This window comes from Dipodomys spectabilis, unplaced genomic scaffold (genome assembly GCF_019054845.1).
Source record: "Dipodomys spectabilis isolate Male_0828 unplaced genomic scaffold, ASM1905484v1 ptg000287l, whole genome shotgun sequence".
In the NCBI taxonomy this organism is placed as follows: domain Eukaryota; kingdom Metazoa; phylum Chordata; class Mammalia; order Rodentia; family Heteromyidae; genus Dipodomys; species Dipodomys spectabilis.
Genome location: NW_024870964.1, coordinates 438,052 through 445,591, shown reverse-complemented (window position 1 = coordinate 445,591; position 7,540 = coordinate 438,052).

Sequence of the window (7,540 nt, the reverse complement as noted above, 5' to 3'; positions counted from 1 at the left end):
TTTAGAAAATAAAATGAAGTAGGGGCTGGGAAGGTAGCTCAGTTGTAGAGCACTTGCCTTGTAAGCATGAAGCCCTGGGTTCGATTCCTCAGCACAACAAAAGCAAAAAGAAAGAAGCCGGAAGTGGCACTGTGGCTCAAGTGGCTCAAGCGCTAGCCTTGAGCTGAAGAGCTGAGGGACAGGGCTCAGGCCCAGACTTCAGACCCCACAACCGGACGCCCCCCCAAAAAAGAAAAGAAAATGAAGTATACTCTTTAGTTGACTTAATTAAGTGTAAACGCTCTGTATATCAATTTTATAATAAAAAATGCTTGAACAAAAAAAACAAAAGTACCCATTGATCAATGGCAACAGCAAAAGCATCAACAGTTCTTGTTTTGAGTGTACAAAAATATCGTTGGAATATATAACAATGTTCCTTCCAGAAGAAATGTACTCATTACCTCATTTATGTAACTGTAACCCCTGTGTACATTACCATTACAATAAAGTTAATTTGAAATTAAAAATAAACCAAATAATATACCAATTAAGAATTCTTAGAAGCCATTGGTTAAAAATATTGTAAAAAACTCCCCTAAATATCCAAGGAATATACTTTGATGATACTATTTAAATGCTTCAACTTCAGCAGAAAAGCAAAAAGTTTAAAAAGTGTTACAAAGTAAAGTAATAAATCAGAATATATTACTATTAATAATAAATATATGAATAATTTATAGTGGTAGTCAAATATGTAAGAAATGAGGCAATTTGCCATTCATTTGCACTAAATAAGTGAGAAAGAATTTTCTAGGTATTTTAAAATTATCATAAGTTTAATGAAGAAATTTTCTGTCACATCATATGATAATCAGACAAAGCTGATATTAGAACAAAGAACAGATTTATTAAGTTTTTGGATGTTAATGTATATACTTATTTTGGTTGTGGAAAATGTGGGGATTTCAACTTGGGGTATATTGTTCTTGCAGGCCGGCATCATATCTGTGGTTAATTTTAGGATAGTGGTTCCCTTTCCACAAGAACATGCACCTTAACTGTCCTTTTAGCCTTCCCATCATCAATGACATCAGAGTTGCTCACCAACTTTTCTAGCTTGCTACCTTGACTGGCCTGGATCCTCAGTCCTTCCAATCTTAGTTTCTAGATAGTGCAGGATGGTGGAAATTATCCAATTCACCCAGCTATAGATTGAGAAATAAGTCCACTAAATTTTGGCCTGGGTTCTGTCCTCAAGCCTCCTAAGTAATTAAGAGTACACATGTGATACCCTGGTGCCAAGCAGTAAGAATATTTTTAAAGCAAGTAGACATATATATGACTTAGGCTTGTGAATACCTCAGGAAAAGAATAAAAGAGCAGTGAAGCACAGAGGATAGGTAGAATTTTAACTAGCTACTCAGAGGCTGAATAAGCTTAGCTAGCTACTCGAGAGTCTGAGATCTGAAGACCAATGTTCAATCATGAAAATGCAAGCGATTATCTCAAAAAAAAAAAAAAAAAAACACACAACAGAATTGTAGCAGTGGCTGAAGTAGTAGACCACTATCCTTGGGCACAGAAGCTGAGGAATAGTTCCCAGGGACTATCAAGCCTCAAGAATGATGAATGCATGCATGAGCATATGCACATGTTCGTGTGCATATTCATACATGCATGCACACATATACAAACACAAATGAGTATTTCAATGTGAAGTTATTTATTTTTTTTACCTTGCTGTACTTTATTTCCCTGTATTAGTTCACAAATTAACAAAATCAGCTAAGGACCTATTTACATAAAATTCATCATGTTTCTCTAAAATCTACTCTCTTTTTGGAAGCCTGCTTTTATTTGACCCAAAAGTAAATTATTCAGGAAGTCAATTCATCACTCTCAAGTCTATAGTATTAGATGATTGTTTAGGTTCCTCTTAGCAATATGATTTTTTGAAATCCTGCATCAAGCAATATATTTCTTTCACTAGAAGAGAAACCTCTGTCAAACAATTAATAATAGCTTATTCTCCTCCTGGCATTCATATGTAGTTTTATTTTCTTCATATATTTCATGATCTCTCTGTGTATGCCAAAGTCTGCGCTTAGCATGTGTATACAATTCATAGATACTGAAATTGCTTTGGAATAAATAATGTTCACCCTGATTATCTTGAAAAAGAAGAATTGGTCTCTTAGCACTTTAGGTAATAACTTGAGGGAAAGAAACAAAAGGAAAAGTGAGGAACAACTCAACACATAGGTTCAAATGAAACAAAACAACCCAAGAAAACAAAAATTAATTCAGTACTCAAGAACCTGCAGGAAATGAAAGATTTAAAAAAAAATCAGCAATGACAAGCTTATGAAATTCGTGACTACATGGGAGTGAACTGTTGGGAGGATAGTGGCTAAAGCCCAGACTGAACAGAAATTTCTGTACACAATGCCATGCACCTGTTATTCTAAATTCCAGGAAGAATAACATAAAGTGCACTGAGACCAAGTTCATACACAAGTAGGAAGCCAGTTTCTACCTGAAAAATAATCAGGATAACTTAGGGCTGGGGGCATGACAAAGTGGTAAGACCCATTTAAGGGGCACAAAACATTCAATTCAAACTCTAGTATTAGGGGTAAAAAAAAAGCTATGATTTAAATAATTAGAACAATTGTAATACTTGAGTATTTGAGTGGAGAAAAATCCATTAGAGAGATAGAATGAACCCAAGTTCCAATGCTACTTTAGTGATAATGTTTAGTGGTACTTGAGACAAAACAGAGTTACCTTGCAAATGAGCATGGATGTGCATTTGGGTGATGGAAATACTCTACTTACAGAGGTGTAAATTAGATTTTTTGGGTAGATTGTAGTTCTTGAACAAAGAGCCTGGGTGATGTCCTTGAGCTTTTTCTCTCAAGGTTACCACTCTAATACTTTGAGCCACAGTTCCAATTCTGATTTTCTGTTGGTTGTTTGGAGATAAGAGGCTCATGGACTTTCCTGCCCAGGATGGCTTCAAACCATGATCGTCAGATCTCATCCTCCTGAGTAACCAGGATTCCAGGCATGAGCCGTCGATGTTTTTAATAATTCAGTAATGTGTATAGTTACAGAAGTTATAAATTATCATTGTAACCTGTGTAATATATATGTATGTATAGATCAATGCATACAGTTAGAAATATATTGACATATTTTTGCATCTACAGTAGATTTATGAAATCATCCTTCATTATAAAATAAAATGGAAACAAATTTAATAAGGAGCAAAACAAAGGGAATTGTTACACGTTACTACTTGTTGAATGGAAGATGAATTGTGAGAATCAGTTTGGTAAAACCATCTCTACTTTAACAAAATGGATAATTGCTATTAATTTCAATCAACTTTGGTGGGGTGGAGTATTGGATGAGGGAGCGGGGGGGAGGCTGGGAACGGATGTGAAGGGTAAACAAAGGAGGAGGCTGCAATGCTTGATAAGAAATGTACTCATTATCTTGCCCATGTAATTGTAACTCCTCTGTACAGTACGTTCACAAAAAAATAAAATAAAATAAAAAATAAATAAAAAAGAAAAAACTGTAGGGAAAAGTTATATAAAGATCCATTACACTTAAATCATGATTTATTGAATGGAAATTCCCTTGTACAACTAGTTAAGATAATAAAAATATAATTAAAAACAATGGAGACATCTGATCTTAAACTGTGTTCTCTTAAACCATGAGTCAATATAATAGTTTCCTCCTCAGAAATTTTCTTTGCAGGTATTTTCCTCATAGTGACAGAAAAATGATCAATGCTTTGAATATCAATACATCACATTGCACATCAGAAAGAGACACAATAAAAATCACAGTAAAAATGTTAGAATTCACCACATGATAAAATAACAGGTAGAATGTGCCAAATGCTAATTGATTATTTTTCCAAGTACTCTACCTATGGTATCTAATTTAATCCTCAGAATAATTCCATAAAGTGGAACTACTTACATTTTTAATTCTCAGATGATGATATTGAAGTCTTCAGAGTTGTAATTACTAGTACAACATTGCACACATGGTAAGTGTTAGCCTGAGGTCCATCCCCGACTGTATCAATTAACCTCATTCTATTTTATGACTAAAATTCTAGGAAAAATTCCCAGAATTATTGTGTACACTCATGATATTTCAGTTTATCTTTGTTAGAAAATAGGGAACTGTAATATGAAAACTCGAAGTTCAGAATCAATGCATACCTCCCTGGTGAAAGGAACTGCTAAAGTATAACATTCTTGATTTCTAGGTCAAAATAGCAGAAATCATATTCTATCCCTTCACTCAACACTGCACTGCCTGGGGACCCTAACTCTGTTTAACACTGTCTTACTGAAAGAATGACCTCCCCAATTCCTGATGGAAACAGACTGCAGGTCTTATGGACCAATCATTTCCACATTGTAGCTCAACTAAGTTGTTTACCATTAGAAGTATTTTGATTGCTTTTTATACCCAACATTTTGAGACAAAGGTACTACTTTAAAATGCTATTAAAGCAAGACTGATATAAAAATCACCTTTGACCCCAGATAAATAATTTACCTTTCATGTACCCAAAAATGCAGTCTGACCTATTATTAATGTTAGGAATGAGAGGATAGAAAATCATAGACAACAAGGCCTAAGCATGAATTAAAGCCTCTCCAACTTGTGAATACAATTGGTTTAAAAAGACATTAAGGGCTGGGAAGGTGGCTCAGTGGTAGAGCGCTTGCCTTGCATGCATGAAGCCCTGGGTTCGATTCCTCAGCACCACATAAGCAAAAAGAAAAAAAAACAGCAAGTGGTGCTGTGGCTCAAGTGGAAGAGCGCTAGCCTTGAACTGAAGACCTGAGGGACAGCGCCCAGGCCCAGAGTTCAGGCCCACTACCAGACTCCCCCACCCCCCAAAAAAAGACATCAATACTACTATATTTGTTCAAAATTTCTTATGATACTGAAGATTCAATTGTAAACTGTTAACACTTGAAAATAACTCATTTTCTTGGGAGTAGGAAACAAAACACAAGATTAATCCTAATCATTTTCAAAGACATTTATTTATACTAAAAATTCACTCTTATAACTACAAAGATTCTAAAAATAACTGAAGCATAGTGTCACGAAGGACATAATTTAACTTCATCATATACATTCAAAGGACTTTGCTAATAGAAAATAAATTTATACTAATAAGTAGCTCACCCAATTCACTTCCATTTTTTAATCTATATCTTTTATTTTCATAAACTGGCTTTTCATAAAATGATGCATAAAAAGCCTGTATACCCACTTACATTTTCAGATTTTAACAATGCTTATTTCAGAAATGTCTTTAGCTGTTATAGTCAATGAACTGAAATAACACTAAAATATTCAAAGGGTTTTCAGAAATTGCAAGATTCACTCTGGGATGTTATTTATATTGGAAAAGATATTCAAAAAGCCTTATTTCTTAACGTTGTGATAGTTACTCCCACAAAAGTACTATTAATGAAGAAACCTTTGTATGTATAATACAACTTCAAATGCATCCACAATCTGGAGGTGACACATGCTTTTTGTTTGTTTTTGCAATGTATATCTAACAAACATATCCACAATACTTATTTTCAGTCGATATGATGGGATATTCAAACCTAAAAAATACGGGGTTTATTATCTTAGTGTGAATAGATACAATCTTACAAAGAAAGCTATTTTCAACAGAAATTCGGAAAGAGTTTATCCACCTTGAGTTTCACAGGAATAACTGGAGAGTAATACCTGTTTGGTCAAGTTGGTCAAAATTACTCTATGAGTATATCTTAAAAGTATACCAATTTAAGAGGTCAAATACATATTTTGTGATGACAGTCATCTTACAGCAATAACTTACTACCTAATTATATGTGTATCTTCTTTCCTAGCATATACTAAGAGCTGAAAGTGATCTCTTTTATCTAACTTAATGGTGTAAATGCTTTGATTATGATGATGTTATTATTTGACAAATAAAATGTACAAAAAGGTGGTTCCACTGAAATGACAGGACAGAAAACTGATAAATAACAATATTGCAACATAGCTCTTTTCAGCCTCACTCTGTCCACATTGGCAAGCAACATTGCAACCTCACACACACACACACACACACACACACACGTGCGCACATGTACACACACATATACATGAATGCCAAATTCATGGTTTATTGTACAAAAAAGTTCAATTAAAACATTAGTGATTAGGAAAAATGATAATTTGACTTATTACAAAATAATACATAATCCAATCACCATGGTTGTTACATTTTACCTGTCTCTCCACATGTGACCACTTAATTTATTTTTAGTTCATTCATTCATTCATCATTCATTAGTTTGGTGCCAATACTGGAGCTTGAACTCAGGGCCTGGCTCTGTCACAGAATTTGTTATGTTTTTGTTTTAGTTTTCTCAATGCTAGCATTTTACTGCTTATACTAAAGCTCCATTTCTAGCTTTTGCTGGTTACTTTCAAACCAGAATCTAATGTTCTTTTTTGTCTGGTTTCAAAGCACAGTCATCAGATTTCATCTTTCTGATTAGGTAGGATTAAAGACCTGAGCCACCCGTGTGGCTCTTAATTTTTCCTGTACATATGTAATGCACATACTTAGTAATTTAAAACAGAGAGCATAGAATCAAGATGTACAGTGATGATATTGTCCTGTCAGAAATTCAAGTTAGTAATGTAAATTTCTTCTTAAGACCATACACAAAAAATACTTAAGAAGAAATCTGATGATGTATGTGTGTGTGTGTGTGTGTGTGTGTGCTGTTGCAATATGTTCCACATATAAGCACTGTGCAGCAGTGTCCAGCCATTCACAGTTATTGCATGAATATCTGCCTTGAGATACCAACTCATGGGCAATGTCTAGGTGTCCACTCTAGACTTCGCGATGAAGAGGGGTATACTCATCCTCATCCCTAGTATTCATATAAGTGGCCCTTTTGGAAAGTACTCTCCACACTGTAGTAAGCTGCAAGACAAGCACTCTACCACTGAACCACCTTCCCAGCCCAAGGATTAAGATTCTTGTCTGTAATTTGGTCAAAGCTATGTCTCCTTACGTAGGCGACTAAAAATGTATTTACTAATTTCAAGTAAATACATAAATTCTATTTCCATCTCTTCTAAAAAATACAAAAATTGTTTGCTCTGTAAATTGATTAGAAGCATGGATTTTGTGGCTAGCTATGCCATTTCACATCTGTATCTCTTTTCCTCTTTCTCTTTCATGGTTCCCATAGACAATATGTTTGCTCCATAATTATCCAAATTTATTTTGCTTTTATATTTTTAGTTGCATCATTTCACTTTCTGCTCTGCCATTTCCCAGAATAGCACCACATAAACAGAAAAATCCAGAAATGGTTCTGTGGCTCAAGTTGTAGAGCGCTTGCCTTGATTTGAAGAGCTAAAGGACAGTGCCCAGGCCCAGAGTTCAGGCCCCACAACTAATTTAAAAAGAATCTAAATACTTGATAATTCTACTAACAGATGT